Raw genomic sequence first — 10891 nt, 5'->3', positions numbered from 1 at the left:
TCTCTCACACACACACACACACACACACACACACACACACACACACCATGCCAGGCCTGTGCTGTCATGGGCAGGAATGAGCTTGTGACTCGCTTTTCGGGGGGGCTGCAATAAAGGAAGGATTGTTGTGTGCCCTCCTGGGGGAGCGGTAAAAGTGAGGACCAGATGGAGGACCAGAGGCAGGGAGTCCTCAGGAGCAGGGGTATCTACCCGTGTCCGTTACTTCAGGGTCCTGCCTGCAGTGACTAGCTTCCTCAGTTTCCCTCACCCTTGCCTCCACCCCCCCAGTTTTGACTGACTAATGGGTTCTGACTCCACACGGCCTTCCTGCCCTACCCTGCTGGCATCATTACCAGTGCTTCTCCATGGGCCAGGTCAGAGTACACCTTCCACCTTGGGACACTGGGGAGACAGAGCCAGGGGCTCGAGCTGTTCGGGGCACAAAGGCGGGGAGCACAGCTGGTCTGGGGCCCACTGGGTGGGTGGGCTCAGCATGAGGAGAAGCAGAGGGAGAGGGAGGTCGGCCTGCGTCACACTGTCCCAGGTCTTCGTGGTTGACCCGGAGGGCACAATTCTAGTTGTGCAGGGGAGTGGCCAGGCAGCTGATTGTAGCAACGGAAACCTTTTGTTCCCACACGAGGTATGACCTGGATGCTTCGTGCATCAATTGGAGAAAAACTGGGTCTCTCTGTTCCAAGCAGATACTTTACTCCTGCTCTCATTGCCCCTCCGATCCCCACCACGCCCCACCACCGCTCCCGGCCAGGTCCCCCAGCTTGGTGGGGCCCAGAGAGAAAAACTGCAGATGGGTGATGGGAACTCCCGCAGGGTTTCCCACAGGAGAGTGATGGGCTCCTTTGGAAAAAGAACAGATGAGCTGGCTGAGAAGAGGGCCCAGAGGCGTAGGGTGAGGCACAGCAGACGAGGACCAGGGAGGGACCACCTCAGAGATGGGGGGAAGGGGCCTGCAAAGGAGTAAGGAGCAGGGCTGCGTATAAAGGGAGGAGCCGAAATGAAAGGGTGTGTGTGCAGAAGGTGTCATCCGATGTCACACAACCCCTCCCCCACCCCCCACCCCACCCCCGGGGGAGCTGACTGAGGAGCAGGTCGGAGCAGACGAGAAGTGACGCTGGCGAAGACTGGGGGCTACGTCCCAGACACCAGAGGAAGGAGCCCGTCGGCCAGGGCATCTGACACACTCTGGGCGGGCTGCCAGGAGGGCCCGGTCCCTGGAGGAGGACACCAGGCTTGGGAAAGAGAGGGTCAGAGTCACAGAGCAAGGCCCTCCGGGAGCTGGATGGCCACGGTGGCGGCCACAGGGGGCTCAGACATAACAACGGGCCGGGCCGGGTCTCCGGCTGGTGTCACACAGCGCTTCACAGGGCGCTGGAGCCCACTGGACGGCACCTAACAGCCACCTCGTAGTCCAAAGTCCAGTGGTTTCCAAGGGTTGAGTGCCAGGAGAGGGAGGGGGGTGAACAGGCAGGTGGCTCCCCAGCCTCTTCCAGGCTGGAAAGCGATGCTGTCCACTGTACCTTGGTGGCGGACACATAGCATGAGGCCTCTATCCAAGCCCGTCGCATCCCATCCTGCACCGAGTGAGCCCTGCTGTGACCCACGGGCTGCAGGAGACAGTGTGCCAGTGCTGGTCCTTCCCCTCTAACGGATGGGGCGCAGGAGCCCAGGTGCTAATGGCAGGAGAAGCCAAGCGCTGGGGGAGGTGGGCATTCCACTTCCTGCGCAGCTTGCCTGTAACCCTTGCAATTGCTCTACAGCAAGCTCCAGCAGGGTGGTACGGAGCCCGGGGGGCTAGAGGACAGGCACCAGGGGTCCCAATCAGGAGAAAGACCACCAGCTGCTTTGTAGACACGTGGGGTTGGCAGTGATGGCAAGTCAAAACAAGTAAATCAATAACCCAAGCAGGTGACCCCACAGGTCACTGAGCAAAGTGGGGTGCCCACTGCTGTCCAGAGAGGCAAAGTAAGGCCATGTCCTTGGCAAGCCATGGCCCCATTCTCTCCGGGAAACAGCCTCACTAAAGCCCTTGACTGCGGGAATTTTTGATTGGCGTGGAGAAGCTTAAGAGACTGTGCAAAGTTCAAGTTAATTAAATCATACCAAATTACAGCAAAGCTTCATTATTTTGGTGTTGATTAATTTAAAGTAGTGACTATTTCAAAGCCGCTTCGACCAACTAGACATCTTATTACTGTTTAATAAAAATGCTGAGACAAGAGGAACGTGGTCCCTGCGAAGCCCAGTGGGGGCTTGGAGGATTTTTTTTTCTCTTTTTGTTCTTTGAATTTCAAATTAATAAGGCTTTATTGTAGAGAAAAGTTCAGGACCTGCCACATTGCCGGCAGAGCCCCGGCTGCCAAATAAGATGGCTCTAACATAATTAATTTTCCCCTGGACCTGGAAACCTAATACCCAGAGCTATAAACCTAAAGCCCAGAGCCACAAAATCTAGGTCCCTGCCTCCCCACTGCACCCCCCATCCCATTATTTTAGTCTACCCATACAAAACCAATTTTGAAAATGCACAATTCAATTGATCAACTCGGTATGACATTAAATTTTTTTAATTATACCAATAGGTGTACAAGAAAGCAGACCATATTGCACCAATTTCTGCACGTACACTTCAGTAGCACGGACTGCATTTCTCAAATTGCGTGTCCGTGGCCACTCTCGCTGCCTAATTATCCCTCTTACCACATTAACACATCGGCAATGCACTGTCAGTCAACCCCCCTTCTCCTCCTGCCTCCTATCTTTGCTAACCACCAATTAACTTTTTATTTATGTGTGTGTGTGTGATATCACACAGGGTTAGTCCTCTTATATCGGCCTCGTTTCAATCAGCATAAAATCCCCGAGGTGTCCCCCTTCCTCTGTGGGTGGTGGAGGAGCGCTTTCCCTTATCCTAGCTGCCACGCTTGTTTCTCTGCCCAGCAGCCCAGGGGCATCTCATGTCCCTCCACCTGAGGTGACGGTGAATCACACTGCAAGGACCATGGATCAAACTCCGTTTTAAAAACCATTCTGACGCGAAGTGACCGCAAGGGCAATGTGGCCAGTTGGGCAGGTCAAGCTGGCCCCTGACCCTACGCTAGGGTCCTTCTTCTTCCTCTGATCTGTTTGGGCATTTGTTCTTGTCCACAGCTTCTCCTGCCCACGTCCCTGCTCCTGTAGGCCCGCAGTAAGCTACTGCAGCCACCAGTCCCTGGGCTGAGCCAAGTCACCAGGTTGACCAGCACTTGGCCCTGACTCCTGCATGGGGGCGCCGCTGTGACTCAGCAACCGGGGTTCCTGCCTGGGCACAGTGTTGGTGAGCGCATACCATGACGACCTAGAAGTTGACAGACCCTCCCAGGAGAATGACTGACCATCACCCTCTCTCTGGCCATGGTCCTGCCACGGTCTCTGGCAAACCAAGGGCTGTAGTTAACATTTGAAACGCATTATCTTCTCTTTTGGTGCACATGGCGACTGTGAAAGAGCAGTACAATTACTCTGGGGAAAGGGATTGAGCACTGCAAAGAGATGCCTCGCTTGCTCCATTCTTCCGACCTCTCCCCCACTGGCCGGTATAGCCCTGCAGCTGACCCGGTCTCCATGCAGGCTAGAACTTGGATATCATGGCTCAAAAGGCTCCGAGTTGTTGGCGGTACGCAAAACACCCAAAAACACTCAAAGGCCTGACATCCCAAGTATTGAAATTATTTTCTATAAAAGCAATGACTTAAAATTATTATATCTCTGAATCTAGGTTAAGCATTTCTTGACAATCCCATAATGATCACAACATTAAGGGGTACAATGTACCCCGAGGACATGCATGCCTTACTTGCTGGTCTTTTACGTTTCTGACTTACTTTGACCTCGCTGTACAGGGTGCCTGCTCACGGTGTTTCTTCTAACCCCCTTGGCCACGGAGCTTGGTCACAAATTCCGCCATAAACGTCCTTTGTAACTACTTCCAGGCATGGACTAGCAAGTCTCTGCATCTGACATTTTTAATCATCTCTTTGTTCTTTGACAAATTCCTGCAGTGGTTATAAAAATAATTGAATACCTGTCATCTTAAGGTTTAAGGGGGGGGGTGCTCTTCAGCTGTCATTCACCAAGCTCCTGGCGGCCCTCTCTCTTCCTCCCCAACACAGCCTGCACCTTCTTCCCAATGCCCACCTTCCTGCCGGCGGTCTGGTGCCTGCACTCGGGGATACCACCACAGAGAGCTTCGGGCCCTCCCTCTCCCGGCCCCATAGTTAGAAAACCTTTCCCACTTGCCTTAGGACCCTCCTCTCCTGTGAGACAGGTTTGGGAAGAAGTCCCTTTGACCTCTGCCTCCCTTGGGCTCCAGGAGACCGGTGGGCATCTGAGAGTCTGAATCCTAGTGCCGCCTCTGCTTCTCCTGCGTCTTCTCTGTAAGGCCACCAGGGAATGTCACACTTGACAACGTGTGCTCTCCGGCTGAACATCACAACCAGGGCTCAGGCTGCCCCATCGTTTCCCATCTCTTCATCCTTCCATGCCTGGGCTCTCCGTTCTGACTTCTTGCTTGCCCTCCTAGAAGGGGCGGATGCGTGTCAGGGCAGAGTGCATGATGGCCAACCTGCGATGCCCATCCGATGACTTCCCTGGTCTCTGGGCACCTGCCCTACTACCCTCTCCCTACCAGTTACCATCGCGTCTGACTCCTGGTCTACCCCAGCGGTGTCCGTTTAAAACTGCTCCCTAGGGTTTCCAATGGCTGACTTTGTGGAAGCAGACTGCCAGGCACCGCCGGGTGGACTCAAACCTCCAACGTCCCAGTTAGCAGCTGAGCCCCAGCTCAGTGGTTCTCAACCGTCCTAAAGCCGTGACCTTTTCATACAGTTCCTCGTGTTGTGGTGACCCCCCAACCATAAAATGATTTTCGTTTGCTACGGTAATGAATCGGCTGACCCCTGTGAAAGGGTCGTTCGACCCCCAAAGGGGTCGTGACCCACAGGTAGATTGTACAAAGCTATCCACCTGACCCCGCATGCCCTAACAAAACTGCTCCCCGCCTTATATGGCCTCCAACCCCTTCACCTTCAGCCCAGGTGCAGCCATTCCTTACCTCCTCAGTCCAAGTGACCTTCAAGGAAGACCTTACCTGTGCCTCCTACCTTCCTAAGGAAGCACAGGCTAGATTCTATTAGAAATTAGAATTAACAAGGTCAGGACATTTTCAAATAGTTACTGAGCACAGAGGATCTCCTCGTTAAATAGAGAAATAAATGGGCAGACGCTTACTGAGCTGGGTGACACCTGCAGCCGTCCTTTGGTTCAGGTGGGGTTACGCAGCTGTTGTGCAATGGTGCCACCTGGTGGTCATTTTGTATAGTAATCTCGCTAGTAGCTTCTAGCTCTTCCCTGAAGCTCTGAGGAGAAATTGAAGCTTCAAAATTGACTTGACTTCAGTGAGTGAGTTATCTATTGCCGGCCCCTGGAACACCCCAGATGAAATCTGTGAACTTGACACTCAACCCTTTTGCTTTTGTCATTTTTCAAAACACTTTTATTTTTTTTATTTTTTTACATTTTATTAGGGGCTCATACAACTGTTATCCCAATCCATACACACATCAATTGTGTAAAGCACATTTGTACATCGTTTCTCAAAACATTTTCTTTCTTTTTTTTTCTTTTTTTACATTTTATTAGGGGCTCATACAACTGTTATCCCAATCCATACACACATCAATTGTGTAAAGCACATTTGTACATCGTTTCTCAAAACATTTTCTCTCCATTTAAACCCCCAACATTAGGTCCTCATTTTTCCTCTCCCTCCCTGCTCCCCCCTCCCGCATGAGCCCTTGATAGTTTATAAATGGGTATTTTGTCATATCTTGCCCAGTCCGACGTCTCCCTTCATCCACTTTTTGGTTGTCTGTCCCCCAGGGAGGAGGTCACACACAGTTCCATGTAATCGGTTCCCTCTTTCCTACCCATTCTCCCTTTACCCTCCCTGTTTTGCCACTCACACCACTGGTCCTATAGGGCTCATCCGTCCTGGATTCCCTGTATTTTCAGTTCCTATCTGTACCAGTGTACCTCCTCTGGTCTAGGCAGTCTTGCAAGATCGAATTCGAGTCATGGTAGTGGGAGCGGGAAGGAAACCTTTAGGAACTAGAGGAAGATTGTATTTCTCATCGTTGTTACATTGCACCCTGACTGGTTCATCTCCTCCCCGAGACCCCTCTGCAAGGGGATCTCCAGTGGTCTACTAATGGGCTTTGGATCTCCACTCCGCACTCCCCCCATCATTCACTATGGTAAGAGAAAACACTTTTATTGACATATAATTCACATATCATACAACTCAATAGTTCAATCACATCAGGAAGAGTTGTACAACCATCATCAGTTTGGGGACATTTTCTTTTCATTCCATACTCATCATAATTACCTCCCATTTCCCCCCCAATCTCCCCTGCCATACCCCCAGGGAACCAACAATTAATCCAGTGACTGTCTGTATAGATTAATCTATCTCAGATTTCATCTACAGAAAAACATTTTAAACAAGCAACAATAGTAAAGTAAACCAGATTAAAAAGACCTCAATCTAAAAGAAAGCAGAAAATATTAAAAATAAGAACCAATTTAAAATGGATCATAAAGGGGATCATAAGGCACTAAGTGTTAACCTGACTGTCTCTGCAACAGTCAGTCTGCTTTCCAATGTGCTCTGCAGGTAAGTGAGGCCCCTCACAGCCCTGGTCCATGGTCGGAGGGAGTCACCAGAGGCTTAATCCACGTGCAGTTCCCCTTTACGTTTCTTTTTTAAAACTGAAACACTTTAAAAATGGGATAAAATGGAGATCAAATGATAAGAGAGTGCGTTGTAACCTAACTACCGCTGCCATACTCAACTCGGCGATGCTCTCAGTCTGATAACAAGGCTATCGCATCCCTCCACTATGATCAGAGGGAAGTCACTGGAGGGTTAATCCAGGGGTGGACCCTGCAAATGGATTGGGGGCTTCCACTGTCATCCACAGCCTTCTGCAAAAGGACTGTTCACAATTTATTGCTTTTGTCTCTTAACAACCAAAATAGCTCAGTTAATCCACGAAGATATTACACAAGTCCCTGCTGCTGCCCCTGCCCCTGCCAGCCGATTCTGATCCACAGTGACCCTGACAGACAAGAGTAGAGCTGTCTGGTGGGCGGCTGGGGCTGCCAATCTTTTTTTTTTTTTTTACTCATTCTATTGGGGGCTCGTACAACCCTTATCACAATCCATAAATACATCCATTGTGTCAAGCACATTTGTACATGTGTTGCCATCATCATTCTCAAAACAATTTGCTTTCTACTTTCTGCTTGAGCCCTTGCTCCTCATTTTTCTCCCTCCCTCCCCGCTCCTCCCTCCCTCATGAACTCTTGATAATTTATAAATTATTATTATTTTGTCATATCTTATACTGTCCGACGTCTCCCTTCACCCACTTTTCTGTTGTCCATCCCCGAGGGAGGAAGTTATATGTAGATCCTTGTAATCAGTTCCCCCTTTCTATCCCACTTTCCCTCCACTACCTTGGTATCGCAACTCTCACCACTGGTCCTGAAGGGATCATCTGTCCTGGATTCCCTGTGTTTCCAGTTCCTAACTGTACCAGTGTACATCCTCTGGTCTTGCCAGATTCGTAAGGTAGAATTGGGATCATGATAGTGGGGGGGAAGAAGCATTTAGGAACTAGAGGAAAGTTGTTTGTTTCATCATTGCTACACTGCACCCTGACTGGCTTGTCTCCTCCATGTGACCTTTCTGTAAGGGGATGTCCAGTTGTCTACAGAAGGACTTGGGTCCCCAACCCGCACTCCCCCTCATTCACAATGATTTGATGTTTTGTTCTTTGATGCCTGATACCTGATCCGTTTGACACCTCGTAATCACACAGGCTGTTGCGCTTCTTCCATGTGGGCTTTGTTGCTTCTGAGCTAGTTGGCCGCTTGTTTATCTTCAAGCCTTTAAGACCTCAGATGCTTTATCTTTTGATAGCCGGGTTCCATCAGCTCTCTTCACCACATTTGCTTATGCACCCATTTTGTCTTCAGCGATTGTGTTGGGAAGGTGAGCATCATGGAATGCCAGTTTAATAGAACAAAGTGTTCTGGCATTGAGGGAGTACTTGAGTGGAGAGGGCTGCCAGTCTTTACAGGGGCAGAGAGCTTGATCTTGCTCTTTCAGAGCAGCTGGTGAGTTCTGAACTGCCCACCTGTAGTTAGCAGCCCGACTTGTAGTCCATGATGCCACCAGGGCTCCTGCAATGTCATGCAAACAGCACTAGATTTTAAATGAAGAGGTATCAGTTCAAATCCCTCATTTGCAGCCTACTAAGTTATAGGACTTGGGAAAGTTACTCACTATGCTGAGTGGCCATTTCTTCATCTGGCGGATGGGAATATAAAGCTTGAGAGGGTTTCATGAGCTAAGATACATCATCGGTCCCAAATTACCACAGGGTTGCACGTGAATGACTCCCTCATAAATAGGTTCTGACTTAAATGGCACAGCTCTTTCTAAACTTGCCACAACCTGCTATATGCCATGCTTTGAACTCTAAGTCATTCAACATCTGTGAGTGAACACGGAGAATGACAATATCAGCAATTTAAGTGCTGCCACCTTGCTCCAAAAACAGTCCACCGCCATAGACTCTATCACAGTAGAATGGTCCCTGGGGGTCCCTGTGTCCGGATGGGAGCAGGCAGCCTCATCTTTCTCCCTTAGAGTGTCTGGTGTGTCCACACCACTGACCTTGCAGTTAGCACAGCCCACCACGTCACAGTGGAGTATGTTATATATTACTAGTTATATTATTCATGATAAGATGTACAAAAGGTCGCTGTACATACAGTAGTTAAGTGTGGTTCCTTATAACTGGAATGCCTCATAAGTTAAGTCGCAAGTACCTCTATGGTACCCCCACACTTTTATGTAGTTTCAAGTCGACGTGAGATTATGTAACTACCACAGCAGTATCTCCGAAGGCTCTGACCATGTTGCCCTGGGAGCCCAAGAAACCCCTCAGCACCTTGCTTTCCGTGCTCGTAAACTGCAGCTAAAGGAGTAAGCAAGATGAGCTACTGAATTGAGTGGGGGGTTTTGAATGACATTTTTTTCCTCGGGGTTTGTTTTCTCTTTAAGGGTGGGGATGTCATTTGGTTCGTGCTTTCCCTGGGGGCTTCCAAAGGAAGAATAAAGCCCCTCCCCTTCCCATCGACCCCACTTGGAAGAAGCAGCCACCTGTGTTTCCCCCTTAAGTTTGAGGGCTGTGGGAGTGGGGGGGCTGCCCGATCCTGCAGGGAAGAGGGAGTGGAAGATGGTCAAGACAGATGGAGGGGGCGGGGGAGGGTGTGTGTCAAGAATGCTGAGGAAGGGGGGCCCCCTGGCTGCTCATAAGAGGGAGGGCACAAGAACGGCCAGAATTTTAGCTCCCAAGGTGACCTCCACTGTCGTTCCCCCTGCATCTAAGCCCAGGGACCTGGTCACTGCTCACCGTGGCCGGAGGTCCACTTCTCTGGCGCCCTCCGATGCATGGGACCCAGGGCTCAGGAAAAGCACCCAAGCACAGCAGACTGGCTCCCCCTCCCGCTGGTGCACGGCAATGGAGGGTGTAGACGCCCAGGCCTCGGGATCGCTGGCCCTTGCCCCCGCCCTTGGCTGCCCCCCACTCTCCGTTGTGGGCCCACCCAGGGAGAGACGAGCTCAGCATGAACTTTCCAGAAGCACTGCGGTAGGAGGTCCTGTCTACCACAATGTGCTGCCTCCGAGGCTCCTGACCCCCATCCCCGGGGGTCGCCCACAACCCCACCCCAGTCCCGGAGTAAAGCTTCCACGAGCCAAAGGGAGAAAGTCTGGGGCCACTCATTGGGACCACGGGCTGGGTCTGCAGCTTCCAGGTGGCTTGAGCCTCTCCACTTAGGGTAGCATGAGGAAGGGGAACCGGAAACGTCCTTGGATTTGTACGGGCGCATCATGGAGAGAGTCACCCCCTTCCTCCCTCCCCCTCTGGGAATGCCTCCACCACCCAAGCCAGAAGGCAGGTCTCCCCGCACCCTCACTGATGCTGCCTCTGCCAGCCATGCCCCTTGCTCGGGGCATTCTATAAATTGCACCCTCCCCCCCGGCCCCAGATGAAGATCTGGTAACAGCAGTGACCGGTCAGCAGGATCCATGCCCTGCCCTCTTGTCCAGTGTCTCAGTCGGGTGACTTTCCTATTTGTAACCCCTGGGATAGCGTCTCACCTCTGCCCTGGCACCCGCTTGCACGTGAGCGGAAGCACCCACTCTGTCTGCTAAGCTTGAGGAAGGACTTTGGACCACTAGGGTTAATAGAAACTGCTCAGTGGGGGCCCCTTCTAAGGCCCCCAGGACACGTGTCATACCTGCATAGCTTGGAGACTTCTTAAAGCTGCCTCCACGAGATGACTGCTCCTGAGCTAGACCCAGGCCAAGGCAGCCACCTGGTCACACAGGGTCCGCTTGACCTAGGAGCCGAGAGGCCCAGGAGCCCAGGACGCGCGTCGCCAGGCCTTTCCTCCGCAGCGTTCTCTCCTGTACACCGCTGTCAGGGCCGCCTGACCGCCCGGCCTCCACCGCAGGAAGAGTGACCCTGGGACCGACCGGTGGGAAGGTCAGTGACCGCCTGGCGACACTGGTTTCCTGAGCTCGGATGCGGGGAGAGCGGGGACCCAAAGCCCGATCTCCCCTCTTTCCTTTCCGAGGGCTTCCCAAGAATTTTCCCATTACTGTGTGATTTACAATTCCATATGGGAAAGAGTGGGCGCACGCGTACACACACACACACGGAAATCCTCTTTTTTTAGCAAATGAAGAAATGGAAGA

Source organism: Echinops telfairi, unplaced genomic scaffold (genome assembly GCF_000313985.2).
Source record: "Echinops telfairi isolate 266 unplaced genomic scaffold, ASM31398v2 ScPeMD7_8;HRSCAF=38, whole genome shotgun sequence".
Classification (NCBI taxonomy): Eukaryota; Metazoa; Chordata; class Mammalia; order Afrosoricida; family Tenrecidae; genus Echinops; species Echinops telfairi.
The sequence above is the reverse complement of the archived record's forward strand: the minus strand, read 5'-3'. Positions refer to the sequence as shown.